Below are 1270 nucleotides of genomic sequence, written 5' to 3' on the forward strand. Positions count from 1 at the left end.
TTTAGTTGTAAAACTCAACATATTTTAACAAATCAATTGGCCAGAGTGAAAGTAAATTAAGATCGAAGTGAAGAGATCATCACAATTTCTTTAACATTTTCATGGCTCCACCAATTCAAATCACCATTTCACAAATCTTAAGACAAGGAGAAAGACAGAGAAAAATACTCAGATCTCATGGGGAAATCACAACAAAACTCGGAATTCATATATAAAAGCAAAGTCATACAACTACAACAAGTAAATAAACTTATCTCTAATTTCTCCCCCAAGCAAATTCCTCGAAGTTACTCTGATTCTCTTCCTTTCTTTACAACAGAGAAAATTCCTCTTCAAAGCGGCAAGGAGGAAGAAATCTCTCACTTTTCCTCTATTCTTACAATCTCTTGAAGAATTCCTCATAATTTAGACACTCTAGTAAATTCTCTATACACTAATGAAACCTCTCTAACCTTCATAACCTTTCTAACATCCAGGACCTCCTCTATTTTTGACCAAAATCTTCTTTTAAAGTTGTGGATGAGTTTTCCCAAGAGTTGCCTAAGCACCCCTCCAAAATTCGTCCTCATCCAATGCTTTGTTGGACATAACCTCCGAGCTAGCCATCGACGGCCTCGAGGGCACCGTCGGCGGGACTTCTAAAAGAATTACTTAAAGTTGTGGATGAGCTTTCCCAAGAGTTGCCTAAGCATCCCTTCAAAATTTGGCCTTATCCAAAGCTTGAGTAGGGATAATCGTCGAGCTCACCGTCGGCGGCCTTGAGGGCACCGTCGGCGGGATTTCTAAATGAATTACATCTGGAGTCTCGATAAAAGTCCGTCGTCAGTGTCGTTGGGCTCGCCGTCGGTGCCCTAGTTCAAATCTTCACATTTTGGTACTTTTCGCCCAAAATTCGCTCATTTTTGCATCTTTTTGCTCCAACGACCCTAATTCATCATTCCTGCAACAAAACATAAAAAATACCTTTCCTTAAAGTGCAGTATTGACCAAAGTAAAATATGTTGAGATTTTCATACCTCTTTTATACTGTTTTTAATGATATTGCACTTTAAAGAAAGATATTTTTGATGTTTTGTTGCAGGAATGATGAATTAAGGTCAATTGAGCAAAAAGATGCAAGAAGGAGCGAATTTAGAGCAAAAAGGACCAAAATATGGAGAATTACACTAGGGCGCCGACGTCGCCATCGACGCTGCTGACGGCGAGCTTTTCTCGAGGCTACAAGACAAAATTTCTAGAAGGTCGCCGACAGTGCCATCGAGGCCGCGGG

This window comes from Phalaenopsis equestris, unplaced genomic scaffold (assembly GCF_001263595.1).
Source record: "Phalaenopsis equestris unplaced genomic scaffold, ASM126359v1 Scaffold000658, whole genome shotgun sequence".
Classification (NCBI taxonomy): domain Eukaryota; kingdom Viridiplantae; phylum Streptophyta; class Magnoliopsida; order Asparagales; family Orchidaceae; genus Phalaenopsis; species Phalaenopsis equestris.